The 18,017-nt window shown below is 40.6% G+C and overlaps 1 long non-coding RNA gene and 2 pseudogenes across 1 annotated transcript; all 3 read right to left on the bottom strand.

Annotated features, from left to right (window-relative positions):
* Nucleotides 1-6,382: 6,382 nt before the first annotated feature.
* Nucleotides 6,383-7,484, bottom strand: LOC102430975 (annotated as a pseudogene).
* A 2,595-nt stretch (nucleotides 7,485-10,079) lies between these two features.
* LOC102430652 lies at nucleotides 10,080-10,766 on the bottom strand (annotated as a pseudogene).
* Nucleotides 10,767-11,437: 671 nt separating this feature from the next.
* LOC111827750 lies at nucleotides 11,438-17,631 on the bottom strand. Its single transcript, XR_002831469.1, has 3 exons — nucleotides 17,434-17,631; nucleotides 11,660-11,820; nucleotides 11,438-11,550 (listed from the first exon to the last, which is right to left on the bottom strand). It is a non-coding gene; the product is annotated as an uncharacterized LOC111827750 (long non-coding RNA).
* Nucleotides 17,632-18,017: the final 386 nt, after the last annotated feature.

The raw sequence follows: 18,017 nt of genomic DNA, 5'->3' as shown, positions 1-18,017 counted from the left end.
CTATTTTCACAGAAAGTAAACAGATTTGGTTCACATCCTCTTTCTGATTGAATGAGTGTGTGGGATGTACTGACCTTTTCTAACCTCCATTTTGATATGTACAAAACAGGGATTATGTTTCCCAGAATTGTCTGGAAATTAACAGAGGAAGCACATATAAAAGGACCTGGTAGATGCTGGGGAAGCAAAGGTTACCTTAAAAACAAAAGTTACCTTAATTTCTCTGCCTCCATCCCTCTAATCGCACTCTTACCCCATCAATCCTGCAGCATTGCCCTCTTCCCACCCACTCTCACAGTCTCAGAGTGACAGGGAATTAAATGTATTTAGCACTGTAATAGTGACTTTAGGAAGACACCCACATATTCATAGGATGACCCTTTCTGTGCAGATCCCTTAACATCTCTAGGCAATCCTTGAACACTTACCCAGCCATGGGAATCTGGTCAGCAGAACAAGAGAGTCAGAGTGAGGACCTCTGATTCAAAATACAAATATGTCAACATAAGAAACATTCAAACCTGTAAATATTTTTTATGAGTTTATTTAAACCAATCTGTCAACAATTTCAGGGAAGCAAAATCTCAACAGCTTGAGAAAATGTTCCAGAGAATGGCAGTTTTGCATCTTATTTTATACATTACAATCAAAAGAGAAAGAAGTAAGTGGGTTACATGAAATCCATTAGTAATAGATTAGAGAGGCGGGAGAGAGCAAAACAGGGGAAATCTCTGGGATTAGAATAAAAATAAAATGATAGATACAGGCTTCTTTTACATAGGTGCTTATAGGATAGTTAACAGTCAACAATTAAGTCTATAACAATAATAATGAGGGAATTTGTGATCTCTGACCATGAAGGTTCTGGAAAAAGGGAAGTTATCAGGTTGTCATAGATGCAAAAAGGTAATAGACAGGCTTAATTGAGGTAAAGATTGACTTTTGTCTAAGAAGATTTTAGCCTAGGACCTACTATAAACTGCTTTTAGTTAGGTTTTAATTTCAGACTGTTATAAGACAATGAAAAGCTGGGAAAATTCTGGGACAAGTGTATCAGGGTTTTACTGGTGACACGGGCTGTGAAAGAATTCACAACTAAAAGAATGTGTGTTTTGTAATTTATTGAGCTCTTATGTGAAAGAGAAGATACAGAGAGGACGTTTACTTTACTTTCCAAGGGAGTAAAGGGCCAAGTATTGCTAATCAACACAGGACAAGGAACAAAGAGTAGCTTCCACTTTTAAAGACCAATCAGTTGCTGTTGACAGGTAATAAGAAAGGGAGGGGGATCGTGTTGAAGTTGAGCAGATATTGGGGGTTGTCTTGAAAAGCTACAGTTTGTTTGCTTTTCAGGAAACAGTCTTCTGGCAGATGTCCTAGAGAGGTGTCTTATCAGTAAAACAAGCTTAGAACAAAAGTTATGAAGAGTTCAAAGGAGGTTTGTTTGAAGTAGAGTGGGGAAAGGAACGTTCTACTAACTCAACAGTTCTCAACCTGTGGGTCGCGACCCTTTGGGGGTCAAACGACCCTTTCACAGGGGTTGCCTAATACCATCGGAAAACACATATATAATTACATGTTGTTTTGTGATTAATCACTATGCTTTAATTATGTTCAATTGTAACAATGAAATTGGGGGTCACCACAACATGAGGAACTGTATTAAAGGGTTGCGGCATTAGGAAGGTTGAGAACCACTGTACTAACTAGAGACTCCTTGGTGGGAATTACCCCTGAGTTGTGAAAACAGCAGGGAGGAGGGGGATGCAAGAATGTAGCCTTGGGAGTAGCTTATCTTGTCCCACAGTTTGAACAGAGAAGCAGTTTGAATCAGAGGAGCCAACAATCTTGGGGTTTAATTGCCAGGTGATTCTCATAAAATGTGGAAGGCCACAGCAAAGGAAAAGAGAGGCCTTTTTCTGTCCTTACAAAAGGAAATAGGGAATCTAAGACTGGAAACTTATATAAGGATTTTATCTTGGGACAAAGGATTAAAACCTCTCCTCATGGGACAAAGGATTAAAACCTCTCCTCACAAATGCAGGAGAGGAGAGGGAAGATTCTAAATGCAGTTAGAGGACACAGAGCTAAATCAACCTAAAACCAACTAAAAGACAACAGAGAGGAGGGAGGAGAGCAAAGGAAGAGTGCAGCCTAATCTCATCTCACCATTTACACAGAGAAGCCAACAGTCTCAGGACTTAATTACCTGGTGCTTCGCATAAATTCTGGGAAAGTCATAACAAAGAAAAGGGGAGACCTTCAGAGTTAAACTGTACCAGGATATCTAGCAGAGCAACTAAACAACAACAAAACCCTGTGGACAGAAGGATATATAATGCGTTGAAACCCCACCCTACTTGCTCTTCAGATTAGCTGAGAGCCTATATGCACTTTATAAGCCAGATGTATAGATTTGCTTTTCTTGCTTCTTTAATAAATGTGCATGCTTTAAGTTTTTAATAAATTGACTTTATCACAACATAATCTGAAGTCTCTCATTTAAACTCATTTATATGAGCATGACAAGAACTGAGGTGGGAATAGCCCTTTCTTTCTGACTACAGGGCTGTCTGATAACAGCCCTCTGGTGTCTGTGAGAGGAACCTGTCACAAGACCATCCTATGTGGTTACTGGGGGGACCTTGACCAGAGTACCCCAGATGTTAAAGGGTTAAAGGCCAATTTGCCACACACGTTCAAAGGCAATGACACAGCAGTTTACTATACAAACTGCACAGGCATACCTTTCCATAACCCAAATATTAATGTCACAATTTGGCAAGAAGCCTCTTTTGCCTGAGTTGGTATAAAAATGTGTTACTGACCAGCCGGTGTGTGGCTGCTTTGTGGGGCTACTTTGAAGAACTGCTTTGTCTGATGGCTCCTTGTTAGCAATAGCTGCTTGGTCTGAAATAAAGTTTCTCCTGTACGCTTATGGCTCCTCATGTCTTCTTCCAATTCCCAACATCCACGGAGGTCCAGCCCCTAGCAGAGGGGCTGTGACCCAACAGTTACTTTAGGTCTCTGAGTTTGTAAAGTTGCCCTGCAGTCTTATCCTGAGCTTGTCAGGTTTAGTATGTGGCCCCTTTTCAACACAAATATTTCTTGAACATTTGACTTCTCAACAGAGATGAACAATAATCTCAGACATTTTTTACCTCAGTGTTGGAATCCTACAGAACTGGTCCTGATTCCCCCTGGGCCATGTGCTCTGTCAGCAATTTTCACGGGAGATTGAAAACTGTGAGTGGGCCCAGCCATCAAACAGTTCACCAGAAACTGGGTGGTACCTGAACTCGAATAGCACCCCAGAGAAGCTGCTATGTGTCTGGACCATGAGTGAGCCTCTCAGAAGCACAACATTCAGGGATGTCAAACTCAGGCAGGCTGTGCACCAGCTTCCCCTGACCTGACCCCAGAAGGGACAGGAGGAGAAAGCTCCTGGTCCACAGGGTTGGAGAGGTCAGTTCTGCCCACTCCCTGCAGGGCAGGTTGATCACAGATGGTGTGGGGGTGGGAAGGGAGAAAGGAAAAGAGGAATAGCCTAAGGCTGGTCCCTAAGAACAGGTACTCCTTCACCCCGGTGCTCCAGCAGCAGTGGTTCTCAGGTGTGGTTCAGAAGCAGGCAGCTGCAGGTGGGACCTGGCTAGGCCTGAGTGGTGTGTGGCTGTCTTGGGCTGTCCAAGAGTCAGCCACCAGGTCCTCTCTTTGAGGAGCCTGCTGGGACTCTTCCTGACTCCTGTTCAGGGCTGGGCTTCTCAGACACAAGCAAGCACCAGTCCCTCTTAAACATACACTTAAATCTATTATACTGGTAGCTTCAGGCAAAGCAGTGGCTTCTAAATTTAAACTACTGTCTCATTTCCAGACTCCAGTTGGGGTATTTACTAGTTAGGCCTATAGGCTTTGGCTGATGTTAAAGTGAAAAGGTGGTATAATAAGTAGCCTTTGCCAAGGGGCTCTCAGGTCTAAAAATGGGGCTTACTAACAAAACTTCCCCAAAGAAACACACATATTTCCCAGAGAAAAGGAAATGCATGGGATATTCTGGCTGACTTTGAGCACAACACCACCTTTCTGCAACCCAAAAGTCAGAGACCCGCCCCACAGATCAGTGCCTCTGGAGCCTATGCTAAGAGCTGCATTTTAGAAAGAAAGGCACATATCCTATCTAATAAAGAGGTAATATGCAAATTGACCATCACTCCAACACACAAGATGGCCACCCCCATGTGGACGATGGTTGCCACAAGATGGCCAGCAGGGGAGGGCAGTTGGGAGGGACCAGGCCTGAAAGGGAGGGCAGTTGGGGGCTATAAGGCCTGCAGGGGAGGGCAGTTAGGGGCAATTGGGCCGGCAGGGGAGCAGTTAGGCGTGACCAGGTCTGCAGGGGAGGACAGTTAGGGGCAATCGGGCCAGCAGGGGAGCAGTTAGGCATGGATGAGGCTGGCAGGGGAGTGGTTGGGAGCCAGTAGTCCTGGATTGTGAGAGGGATCCCAGATTGGAGAGGGTGTAGGCTGGGCTGAGGGACACACATACACACACACACACACACACACACACACACACACACACACACACCATGCACAAATATCATGCACCAGGCCTCTAGTATAATAATAATCATAATAAAATAATAGTAGGTTCAGATAACAATCACCAATAGATTCTAAACCACTGGTGAATGTGATTGGAGAACAGTATATTTACAGTCTCAAATTATCTCCCCACAGATTACTAATTTATTACAAAGCAAGCAAGAAACATGGAGAGACTTGGAGGCACTGCCTTAAATGATCAAGTCGATGCCAACAGGGATAGGACGACAATGGCACTGTCCTGATAAGATACCCTAAAGGGACACAGTATCGTTATGTGATGCTTCTGTTAAATATATTTACCTTTAATCTAATCATCAAGAAAGCATTGAACAATTCCAAATAATTATAAAATATTATAAAAAAAACTGTTCTGTGCTCTTTAAAAATATAAATGACATGGAAGACAAATAAAGGCACATCAGTATTTCCAAATTAGAGGAAATTAAAGAAACATGATAGCTAAATACAAATGTAATCCTGTATTAAATGCTCAACCAGACGGGAAAAAAAATGTGTAATGGACATTTTGAGGACAATTTAAAGAATATTTTAAAAGGATTGACTATTAGATAATAATAGTGTATCAATATTAAATTCCTGAATTTGATCATTATGTGTAATTCTAAAAAATAAATAAATAAAAAATCCAAAGGGTCATAATACCTACAACTTACTTTCAAGAAGGTCAGTAAATAATTATAATATGTATGTGTATGTATAACTTTATATTTCAGGCAGCACCCCTGGTTTTTCTAATGAGCCCATCTTTCAAAGTACATGTTTTCTTTTACATTATTGTTTTTAAGGGTTTATTGTTTTTATGAGCTACAAAACCAGAGAATGAGGTTTCTTTGATTTGTGTATAAAATAAAAGTTAATCGACTCTGAATGAGGCCTTAAGGACTTTCCAATGAATAAATTACACTAAATAAGGTGATAAATCTTTGGCCATCTAATTAGACTACATAGAATTATTTTATACTCACTTTTGGATTCTTGGGTGACTGAGTTCACTGGGAAAGTAATTTCTGAATAAAATCTTGTATTTTATAATTTTTAAAGTCTAATAAAAAAAGTTTGAAAAAATTTTGACACATTCCTGAAAAGTTCTATGTAATTAAATTTTTGTAATCTATGTAAGGGAACCTTGCAATGATTCTTCTTCTGAAATATGGAAGACTTAAAAAAACACTTGCTTGTTTTCCATATGCTAACTTACTTAAACCATGTCATGTTATTTTTTGTTTGTTTGTAAGTGTGCAGTTCAGCTGAGCCATTTTCAGAAATAAGCCGACTAGGGATCAGACTAACTTTCCACTATCAATAACCAAATATGCTGACAAAAACAATTATCTTCTTAAAAACATGGAAGATAGCAAGAAACTAGAGTCCAAAATCAAAGGGAAAACAAGATCTATTCAAGTTATGGCATCTAAAGCTGTTTTCGAATTAGTATTTACCAACTTGGGCAAACTTGAACTGCTGGGGTTGGACCCCAACATGAACCAAGAGATCACAGTTCAATTCCTGGTCAGTGCACATCCCCGGGTTGGAGGCTTGGTCCCTAGTGTGGGGCGTGCAGGAGGCAGCCGATCAATGATTCTCTCTCATTATTGATGTTTCTATCTGTCTATCCCCCTCCCTTCCTCTCTGAAATCAATAAAAATATATTTTTTTAAAAGTTTTAAATCAACCAAACTCCAAGGACATTTGGCTTTTGAAACTACTGCACTCTCAATAACTCTAATACTCAAGGGATTAAAAAATGCAACCTCAGAGATTTTACATACAGAAACAATAAAGCATAATTGAATTTGACTGAATTTTAAAAATGTAGTTCATTTCTAATTCCACTGAGTAGCTGCCCAGGCTTCAGCTTCAGTGATGCCTGCGGTCATTGGGATTTGAGGGGTCCAGGTCTCGAGAGTGCCGGGCCTTTTTAGGCCTATGGGATTTATCTCGGCTCCTACTTCTACTTCTACTTCTACTTCTACTTCTACGGCTGTGTCCCTCAGAATGCCCCTCGTGACAGCCAGAATGTATGTCTGAGCTTCGACCTCTGTCCCTATCCCTGTTTTTTTCTTCTCTTTCTTCCCTCCTGCTTGAGGACTTGTGCTCGTGCTTGGGCTTCTCCCTCTTCAGCTCCTGCTCATGGTCCTCTACTCCCCTGCGGCAGGTGGTCTTGACCCCAGGGGAGCTGGGGTGGTGCTTCCACACCTCCCTAGACTCTGGCTTCTGACCCCTCTCTGAGTTCTTGCTGCTGTGCTTTTTAGAGCCAGGGTCGTCCTTTTCCCTTATCATCTTGCTTCTAGGAGTTGAAGAGGAGGCTGGCTGCTCTGCCAGTTCCTCCTGATCAGTCTTCTCTTTGTCTTTTTTTCTTTTCTTTTTTTCCTTTTTGTCTTTTTTGTGTTTTTTGGTGGGTTTGTCCTCTTCAGAGCCCTCAGATGAATTTGATGAAGGGGTGTGAGCCCCACAGCCCTTCTCCTGGAGCTCTTTGGTCACAATATCCATTTCTTCTGAGTCCTTAGGAGTCCGATAGTTAGACACATGATCCACTCGGATAGTTCTTCCTTTAATTTTTATCCCATTAAAATTGTCAACAGCCAGAATTGTGCTCCTCTGGTCTTCATAGCAGAGGAAACAGAATCCTTTGGATTTCCCAGTCTTCTTGTCTCGCACCAGATTAATGTTAACGATCTCCCCATATTGTGAGAATACACAGATGATATCTCCTTCAGTCAGTTCATAGGGAAGTCCTCCCAGGAAGATCCAGGCGCTGTCTTTGTACTCGGAATGCCAGGACACTGTATCCGCCACCCCAAGCTGGGCCTCACGCTCATTCAGCTCATTGATCAGCTTCACTTTCGTTAAAGGGTTCATCTTCGTGGTTTTGCACTCAGCACAGAGGCACCCACTACGGGAGAGTCCTATTCGGGCACCAGATGTTGGGGTCCAACTCCAGCAGGTCCAGGGGTCCCCAAAGGTGTGGACGGAGTCGACGAAGAAGGAATGACAAAGAGACAGCGTTCAGTTGATCAGCAGCCTAGCCAGGATCTCTAGCCAGGATCTCCAGCCACGTTCTGTGTTTTATTGTCTTGTTACATCTGGATTTATACCAGTTGATTTTAATCCTGTCAATTTCTAGTCCAAAGGTTAGGGCATTTCTTATCTCCATTCCAGGGAGTAAAGATTATGTAGCTTAAGGGTGATTGTTCATAGTTAAACTGATTAACTACCCGCCAGGCACTTAGTTAAGGGGTTTTATTCCCTCCCTAACTTCAGGGAAAAATGCCCTACCTGGGGAAACAACCTTTTTCAGAGAGGTGACCTTGGTTAAAACACATAGCACCAAGAAAGGGACCAAACATATTAAGAACAGTATGCCATATACGCCAGGATGTGCAGATGTTTCTTCCCTGCAGCGACTGTGTCAAGCAGCAAGGATGGACCGGCTTCCGGCATTGAACTTTTAATTTTATGTGTTTTAGTAATATGTACATAGGCATACATATATATTTAAAGATTAAAGCCAATACTGACAATTGCTACATGGGTGTGTGTCAGTCAGGGTTCAACTGGAGAAATAAAACCAGAATGTGTTTATGGGAAGGCATCAGCTTGTATAATTTTTGTGGATGAAAACACACACACACACACACACACACACACACACACACACACACAGCATGTCCCCAGAAAGAGCAGGCTGGAACTCTAGGGTACATGCTGGAACTGCTGTCCTTGGGCCTAATATTTCTTCCTCAGGGAAACTCAATTCTGCTCTTATGGACTTTGATCCAATTTAATCAGGCCACCCTGGTTATCTAGAATAATCTCCCTTCTCACAGTGAACTGATTATGAACTTTAGTATGCTAGGGAAGGAAAGGTCACCCTGGGGGTGAGGTCCCACCCTACAATTGTCCTTTGCTAGGCACTTGGGGCTTTTCACCCTGGTGACCTTCTGTCCATGGGCCATGGGCCTTGCTCTGCTCATGTCTGTCTAACTGCCTACCACAGGTGTCTGTCTGTATGTGTATATGTATTGTGTGGTAATTTCTATCTCTGAACAACCATGTAACTTTGTAAAGAGCTCTTTAAGTTGGATTTAAAAAGTGAATATATTAGAATTTTTAAAAATATAACAGAGCCCTGGCCGGGCAGTCCAGTTGGCTAGAGCATTGTTTCAATGTGCCAAGGTTGTGGGTTTGAACCCCAGTCAGGGCACATACCAAAATCAGCCAATGAATGCATAAATAAAGGGAATAACAAATCAATGTTTTCCTTTCTCTTTCTCTTCCTTCCTCTCTCTTAAAAACAAATCAATAAATAATGCTTTCAGAGTTGTGTAACCTGGGGAAATGATATTAAAGCTAGCTTAAGTTTGGTTTAGTAAAAGAGGAGTGTCTTTAGAGTAATCAGCATTAAATAATACTTTTATTTTACCTTGGTTTATTAGTCAAATAAGTTCATGTTATCTCTGTTGCAAACTTTGTCAGAAATAAAGATAATTTGGTATGATAAAATTTTTATAAGTAATCTAAACATAATTTTTAAGAGCAAGTAAATTAAGTATATGTAAGTAGGATAAAAAGTTTCTTTGTAAGTGAACTCTTTAGCAATAGTTGTATTTAATTTTAAAATGTTTTTTAAATCTCTTTAGTAACTTAAAACTTTAAAGTTTTGCTAGCCAAATTAAATGATGGATAGTCATTAGATATCAAAATCATTTCCAAATAAGATAAAATAATGAAACATTAATACCTGAACATAGTTTTATCTACTTTTTGCTTGTTATTATAGAAGAACCAAAGATAATTTTGAGTCTATTATAAACATGTTTTGTGCCATATTTTAAAAAATGTGCTATGAAGAAATATCTATTTCTAGAAATTATGAAATGTGTTCATAAGTTTGTCAATATAAAGAATACTGGTGTAACAGACACTTCACATTGCTTACTTCTTAGTCTTCATTAGAAATGAAGGTTTTGAAGGTAAAGAATTCTAGTACATGCAATTGAAGCTATAAAACTTAATAAAATAGGAAAAACAATTGTGCAACTTAAAAATATGATATGTTTGGCTTTTTTGAATGTGAAAGATAATATGATCATATTGAGCAACTAGAGGCCCGGTGCACAAATGCATGCACAGGTGGGGGTCCCTCACCCTGGCTGGCGATCAAGGCCTATGGGGGGCCAGCAGACCGGTAGGAGAGGCTGCAGGAGGTTGGCTGTAGAAGCGCACTGACCACCAGGGCCCAGCTCCTGCATTGAGCATTTGCCCCCTTTTGGTCAGTGTGCGTCATAGCGACTGATCTACTGGTCGTTCCGGTTGTTTGGTCATAAGGGTCGCTTAGGCTTTTATTATATAGATGTCATCCCAATAAAAACAAATGAAAATGAAGTAATAATATTGTCCAGATTATTTCTTTTTAAAAAAAAACAACACGAATATTTACTTGGTTTACCAAAGCTATGCACATTTTATAAAGTAATAATAAAGTAAGAGCTTATAAAAAACGGGAACATTTTAGGTGGGAGCATGCAACTGAAATAGTCTCGTTCTCTGGCAGAGTTCTTCCAAAATGTCATGCCACCGAGAAGTGACCCTTTCCTGCGGCTTTTCCTCAGTTCTGCTCCATAGGCGCGGGGATGTTGGCAGGCGCCTGCTCAAGGTAGGCCAGGGAGCCCTGCGGGAGGTCAGCGGGCCTCTCGTGCTGCCCGTTGATGTCCTCTAGCACCTGCTGCCAATACCGTAGCTTGGTCAGGTGCTTCTGGACCAGGGTGTCTTTCTGCTGCAGCTCGTTCTGCAGTTCCGAGACCTCTTTGATAACCTGCTCTGGCTCCTGGACAGATAACTGCAATCTTTTTTGTAGAAAAAAACATTCTGTTTGTCTTGCAATATCCAAAAATTTCTGGATACACTGATCAACACCAGTTCGAATTTCCTCCTGATCCGTGCCATTGACATAGTCCTGACTCACTAGAGAAGCAAAGCAAGCCTCAAAAGATGACTCCAACTCATCCACCAAGGTACTCGGAGAAGATCTGGGAGCGCCTGGCGTGGCCTGAAGAAGCGAGGCCTGGCCGGGAGGCCTGGCGGCGGGGGCGGAGCACCAAGTGACTGCCTGGAGAACATACCTCCCAGTGGAGCCGCCATTTCTGAAAATCCAAGTTCTGTGTTTTATTGTCTTGTTACATCTGTATTTATACCAGTTGATTTTAATCCTGTCAATTTCTATTCCAAAGGTTAGGGCGTTTCTTATCTCCATTCCAGGGAGTAAAGATTATGTAGCTTAAGCGTGATTGTTCATAGTTAAAGTGATTAACTACCCGCCTGGCATTTAGTTAAGGGGTTTTATTCCCTCCCTAACTTCAGGGAAAAATCCCTACCTGGGGAAACAACCTTTCTCAGGGAGGTGGTCCTGTTTAACACACATAGCACTAAGAGGGGGAGCAAACCATATGCCATATACGCCAGGTCCCTTGAAACATAAGCTGTGCAGATGTTTCTTCCCTGCAGTGACTGTGTCAAGCAGCAAGGGTAGACCGGCTTCCGGCATACTATGACAGATAGGATGGGCTGCTGCAAGCCTTTGGCCATCATATCCAGGTGTTTTTCTTAGTTATTCATCATCCATCTCTATAGCTATACAATATTCATCCAGATTAGATCCATATACAATTCTACCAGTGGAATTATCAGGGAGGTATTTGCCTAAGGTGGATTCCTTTATAATAGATATAGTCAGGAAAAAAAAAATGTACCAAAGCTTACATTGATAATAGGAGAAGACCAATATGTGGCTAACAAAGCATTAATTTCACTATCATACCTGATAGTCAGAACATCATTGTGCAGTAGGTGGGAAAGATGAGCAGGTATCCAAGTTAAATTTTTCATATCTAATAAGGGAGGTCTGGGGAGGCAGATATTGTTTCCACTAGAAAACCATAAGGATAATAATATGAAAGGCATTTCATGTACATTCAATCAATAACAACCAGATGATATAAAAACAAGGTTCAAGCAATATCAGTTTGTGAGCATACAGGCCTTTTTGACAGCAGGATAGCTGTCTGCCTCCATGGTCAGCGACTTCTCGTCCTAGAAAGGTCTCAGCTGTTTCTCGTCCTTGAAAAGTCTTTGATCTCTGCTGCAGATGGAGATGCGTGTCAGAGATGGGAGTAGATGTCCATTCACAGTCAGGTGCCTTTTTTAAAATGAGAAATGTGAATCCATGAGCTAACTCCTTTAAGTTTAGCTGCACATGGGTTAGTTAGTAATACCTGGTAATGTTCCCTCCAAAGAGGTTGGAGAGAGTCTTTTATTTTGGTGTCTCTTCCAATACACCAAATCTCCTGGTTGTAAGCCATGATCTTTGAAATCTTCGTCTCCTGGGAGCGCACTGTGAAATGAATCTGTTACCAATTTGTTAGTTCCTACAATGCAGAATGTCTGCTCTTTACTTTTCCTTATATTTGGGAAACAAAAGATTTAAAAGTCAACAATATTTTAAACAGTCATAAGAATAATTATCCTCAATTCATTTACTCCCATAGTTATTTTTGTTTATCCTGATTATTTGCCAGTAGTGTTTGAATTCAGTTATTCCTTGAAGTTCTATAAATCGTCATCCAGTTCAAAAATATGACCTGCTTTCAAGCCTGCAATTTAGGTTAAGTCAGAGTCCTTTTCATGGATTTTTCTAAACATATAATATACCTACAAATGCATCAGAATAAAGCTGTCCACGAATGACAAAATTTAAAAGTGGCATGGTTATAGATTTGATAAAAACTTTGCTTTTTTATAAAATATAACATTCCAAGAAAACAATTTCTTGGTAAGTAATAACCCCTGTAAAAATAACATAGAGAATATAAAATTTGTATAGCTTTAGATTCAATTATAATTTTAGCATATAAAGAATAAATAATATGTAAGATTTTAAAATGAGGCACGTGGCTTATTACAAGCAGTGTATTCAGCATTGAAAATAATTCATAAACTCCCAACCTGTGAAAAGCAAATACCTAGAGCATCACTGGCAGACACCCCCACAGGGAATCATGACTCTTGGCTTGCCCAGTGTCCCTGATGGGATACATGCTACCCCCCTGAGAGTTTCCTGTTTGAACTTCTGTCCAGCTTATTTCTGAGTAGGTAACAGAACAAGAGACAAACTTTAAAAAAACACTGAAGTTCATATAAATGCTATGAAAAAGGAATCCTGAGAAATAAAATTTATTTGTGGTCAAGTTGAATATGATTGAAATTGATTTAATCAAGTAGGTGAATTTAATATCAAAAGTAAGCTGATGCAAATTTAGAGTTCTGTTCTTTCTCTCTGATAAAAGGACAGTTTTCATGGACTACTAGTCTGCTACTGATAAGTACTGTGAAAAAGTTTTCTAAATAAAAAGCCAAAATTCTGTGTTTTATCAAAATAATTTTCCGTTTCATGTTGTCTTAATTAGGTTCTTGATTATTTAAGAAAACTCAGTCGCCTCATTAGTAAGAACTAAGTTTTGCTGACAATTACATAAACTTCTGTATCTGTTTTTGAAATCTATTATTGTTACTTTTGTTAAATGGGTTTCATAATGATTTATGATCCAATTTAGTCAAATGTCCAAACCTCATATATTTTGACAAACTTCCCAAAATTCAAAGTATGAATAAAGTCTTGACCTGGGAATAACTTTGAGGTATTCCACAAGGCCCCTGGAACACCACAAAAGATGTGTTTTCACTCCTTGCAAAAGGGAAATTTTAAACTAAATAAGCATCTGTGGTATATTAAATTACATGGAAAACATTGCAAAATAAGTGATGAAAAACTTCTAGGGGACACTGTATGGGTAAACAATGGTTATAAATTAAATAAATAGTTTTGGCTACTGGTATAGAAAACCTAAGACAGCTGCTTGATTTTTCCAGATTTTGTGGTAAACCCTCTTCCCCCAGTTTTTGCATTCCTTCATCTGCCATTGCACATTTAAGCTAGATTTCATTTAATTGCCACTAAGTATGGGTTATCAATGTTTTTGTTGTCATATGTATTTTTTTTCTGAGTGGGTTAAAGCATTCCCCTTCCACAGGGTTGATGCCTAACAGTGACTAAGGAACTGTCTGAAAATGTGTTCTCTGCTTAGTGTACACCTTCTACAATCTCTAGTAACCAAGGTACACACTTTACTGAGCAAATTATGCACACCTTGACAGACCTTATAAATTTCTTAGAATTATAACTGACCCTATCACCTGCAATTGTCAGGCTAAGTTGAGAGAACTGATGAAAAAACTGAATATAAGAGGACAAGTTCTAACTGCACAGGACTGAGTGAACTGAGAAGAATATTACAATTTTTGTGACTTTTGTTTGAAATATTGATGGTTCTTTAATTTTATAATTTTCCCAATACTATAAGAAAAAGTTTTTCTTAAGTTAGCCATGACCTTGAGGAATTTGGTAAATTACACTTTTGTAAGCATAATTGAAACAGTTTAAGTGTAAAGTAAGATTATTTGAGATTTTTCTTGTTTCTTGAGGTAGGCCTGTAATGCTATGAATTTTCCTCTTGAGACTGCTTTCGTTATATCCCATAGATTTTGAGTTGTGTTCTCATTTTCATTCGTCCAATGTATCTTTTGATTTTTTCCTTGGTCTCATTTTTAACCCATTCATTGTTTACTAACATGTTATTTAGCCTCCATATTTTTTATTTTTCGGCTTAAAGTTTTGTTCTTAGGATTGATTTCTACTTTCATACTGTTATGGTCAGAGAAGATGCTTTATGAGTTTAATCTTAAATATATTGAGACTTGTTTTTTATTCTATAAATTTTATGTGCACTTGAAGAGAATGCAAATTCTGCTGCTTCTGGGTGAAATGCTCAGAACATACATCTGATCTAATATGTCGTTTCAGGTCACCATTTCCTTGTTGATTTTCCATCTGAAACATCTATCCATTGATGTCCATGGGGTGCTAAAATATCCTGCTATCACTGCATTACTGTCAATCTATCCCTTTATATCAAGATTTTCTTTACATGTTTAGTCAAGTTTGGAAAATTCGTTCTTTGTCTTTTAAAATTGGGTTTTCCTCTATTGATGGTAGGTCTTTTCATAAAAACTAGCTTTGTGGTGTGGCAGTAGGAAGGGAAGGAAGTAGAGACAGGGAGGGAAGAAAGTGCAGCAAGGAAGGAAAAGGGGTGGGGGGGAGTTGTTCCAAGTTAATACAGAAAAAGAAAGGAAGAAAACAGCAGCAAAAATTCTGAGTAGCCCAGCTGGCGTGGTTCAGAGGCTGAGCATCAACCTAGGAACCAGGAGGTCACAGTTCGATTCCCAGTCAGGGCACATGCCCAGGTTGCAGGCTCGATCCCCAGTAGGGGGCATGTAGGAGGCAGCCGATCAATGATTCTCCCCCATCATTGATGGGTCTATCTCTCTCTCTCCCTCTCCTTTCCTCTCTGAAATTAATAAAAATATATTTTAAAATATTCTGAGTAAATAAGAGTTGCCCTCCTCATTGTGGCAGATCCTGCCTGTGATCCAGAGCCTGAGACCCTCCAGAGACTTTTCTGGAATAGGCGCCGTGTGCAACCAAAGGCCAATTTATAAACATACAATTTAAACAACAGGGATGAATCTCAAAAACTTTAAGCTGAGTGAGAAGAGGCACACAGAGAAGTCTACATATGAACTTCCGAAATACTAAAAACTAATCTGTAGCAGAAAAAAATTAGCACAGTGGTTGTCTCTGGAGGTGAGAGCCCAGATTGACTGGGAAAGGGAATAGGGAACTTTCTGGGGTGATAGGCATGTTGTCTCTGATAACATGGATTGCACAGAGATATGCATTTGTCAGAATTAAGTAAATGTACACCTTCACTGTATGTAAGTTTACAACAAATGAAAAAGCTGTAAGTAATTTTTAAACTTTAGCTAATGCTACTCATGCTTACTAGTAAGTATATAGGGGTGAAGTATACTAATGTCTTTACCTTGCTTTGAAATGCATTAAAAAAAAGAAGGTAGACAGAAGGATTTATGTGATGAAGTCAGAAAAGTAAAATATTAATGGTAGAATCCAGGTGGTGGGTATACAGATGTTTGCTATAAAATTATCCTAACTTTACACATCTGAAAATTTTTATAATAAAGTGTCAGGGGAAATACATCCCACTTCCCCACCCCCAGTTCCCCTGTGCTCTCCCTCCCTGTCTGCTTCTCTCTTTGCCATTTCCCTTTTCTGTTTTCCTCCATCTCACCAGGCCCTGTGCTTCTACTTGGCAGCAGTACGAGTATTCTGACCATGTTCCAGGAAGAGCAAAGAGCACTGGCCTGACTGTTAAAGAAATGTTATCCTGATGCTTGTTAAAATGGGAAGGGAGACTTCATTCAAAACTAGTGCAGTAGGAATCAAGACTATGGAAATAGGAGAGAGAAGGAGCTCAACTGTAAACACAACCATGACAAATGAGAATGGATAGCCAAGACGAAAAATTTCTGGGAGAAGACACTGGGAATATTCTGGCTAAACTGACCTAACAGGACTTTTAGAAAGACTTAAATATCAAATATGGGGGATAAAGAACTTGATCAGATATCAGGGTGGGGGATTCTCTCCGAGACAGGGGTAGCAGGCCTGGCAAGGACAGGACAAGACAGAGCCGAGGCCTAGGCCTAGTGACAGAGCAGGCATGGAGGAGCCAGACTAAAGCTTCATCAAGCCCATGTTATTAGACCCAGCTCCTCTGCAAGTGGCAGAAAGGGGGTGAGTTGAGGGCACCATGGAGAGGGCAGGCTCCTCTGAGTGGTCTCTGATTTTCTGCTTAAAAATCTGGTGTGTCACTTTTAATGGCATCCTGGGCAGGCACGAGCTTCCCTCTGCCACTCCATTGCAGATTGCTTTTTTTTTAAAAAAAAAAAAGGCATGCATGGTTGCACAAACACTGAGATGGAAGTCACAGCAGGAAGGAAAACTCTGACCACCCGGAGATGCCAAGGGGATTGCTCAATCTGACTCAGAGCTGTCTTGTTTTCCTCGTGGCCAGAGCTGAGGCCCAGAGAGAAGGCAGAACACCCAGCTGCACAAAACATCCACTGAGTCTCCAGAGGCCCTGCCCTCTCTCTGCCCCTCGCCATTGGCTGTGCTGCATCAGACACTGGAGCTGCTCTAGTAATTATGAACTTGTAAAAACAAATGGTAACATAATATAAAGAAGTAAGAGCTTGATGGATACTGAAAAAAAAGAACAACTTCCCAAAATAATCCTTTCTGCAAAACAGGTCATTTAATAGGCTACAGTACACAGACTTTCCATTGAGTATCACTGTTTTATAATCTAACATCCATCTTGAGCAGAGCCCTGTTTCACCAATGTTAGCACATGGCGTAGAAGGATGCCCATGTCTCCCTGAGTTGGACAGTGGGAAGGGGGAGAAGGAGGGAAAATGTGTGCAAGGCACTTCAGAGCCTATGTCCTAACCATTTCTGGAGAGAAAAAGAAGCAACAATTAGGTTAGCACAATGTCATCAGTAAAGAAGGTCTTGCCACCCCAACCCCCTTTGGGGGCATGCAGGTGTCTCTCACATCATTGATGTTTCTACCTTTCTCTCCCTCTCCCTTCCTCCCTGAAATCAATTATATACATATATTTTTTAAAGAAAAAATTGAGAGGCAAAACATTCAAAAGAAGAGGTTTCCTGAAAACAAGGTGGAGGGAGAGGTGAAAGGGAAGGAGATTGAAGCATCAAGGGAGCGCCCACTAATGAAGAAGGCAGCTCCCTGAACAGCTGCGGGGTCTGACTTACAGAGGGCTGGGTTCCTCACACAGGTGCCAAGCAGGGCTCTTTGCTTTTCCAGTTTTCTTTATGGCTGGTATCCATTGGCGCAGGCACAGAGCTGAGCTCTTTGGGAGTGCCTGAAGAGAAACTTTCAACTTGTCCAGAAGAGGCTTAAAAACAACCACAGAGCATTCCATCCACCTGAGACAGGCTGAGCCTGTCTCAACAACAACATGGGACAGCTCAAATCTGATACTGAGTGAAAGAAGCCAGGAAGACACATGTGCACTAACACCACGTGATTCCCTTTATGGGAAGTGCAAGAAGAGGCCCAAGCTCAAGTCTACAAGGACAGGTGTGTGCATTGCCAGGAGCCAGGGGTGGGCCTGGGGACTGACTGCAGAGGCACTAGGCAACTTTCTGGGGTAGTGGGAATGTTCCAGACCTTGATGGAGTTGGGATATTGTTGCATGCTAAAATTTCTCATCTGGACACAAAACGTGAGGTGTTTCAGTATATGTAATAGATACCTCATTCAACGTGATCTTAAACATCAAGTTTTCCAAGCCGTGGACAAAAAAAAAAACCAGTCAGTAATGTGGCTCCCCCAG

This window comes from Myotis lucifugus, unplaced genomic scaffold, assembly GCF_000147115.1.
Source record: "Myotis lucifugus unplaced genomic scaffold, Myoluc2.0 scaffold_214, whole genome shotgun sequence".
Lineage (NCBI taxonomy): Eukaryota > Metazoa > Chordata > Mammalia > Chiroptera > Vespertilionidae > Myotis > Myotis lucifugus.
The sequence above is the reverse complement of the archived record's forward strand: the minus strand, read 5'-3'. Positions and strand labels throughout refer to the sequence as shown.